Below are 297 nucleotides of genomic sequence, written 5' to 3'. Positions count from 1 at the left end.
CGACGACGACCAAAAAATATTTTTTGGGCTGTTTGCGACATTGAACGCGAAACTTTCACACAAGGTGCTGTTGGCCAAGCCGAGCCCATTGCGCTAATAAAAACCCCACGTTTCATTGTAAAGTTTGGAGATACAGGCACCTTTATGTTTGTGTGCGTGATGCTATATGACAAGTAGTCTTTGTTCATTGTGAAGTAGCTGGACCCTGGCAGAGCAAAATATGCAGAGGGACGTGTTTGTGTAACTGGGTTAAAAAGTTTGGACTTCAGGGACCATGCATGACAGGTACGCAACCCT

The sequence above is a fragment of the Lichtheimia ornata genome, assembly GCF_029851405.1.
Source record: "Lichtheimia ornata isolate CBS 291.66 chromosome Unknown scaffold00664, whole genome shotgun sequence".
NCBI classification, from domain to species: Eukaryota; Fungi; Mucoromycota; class Mucoromycetes; order Mucorales; family Lichtheimiaceae; genus Lichtheimia; species Lichtheimia ornata.
This window is presented reverse-complemented; position numbering follows the sequence as displayed.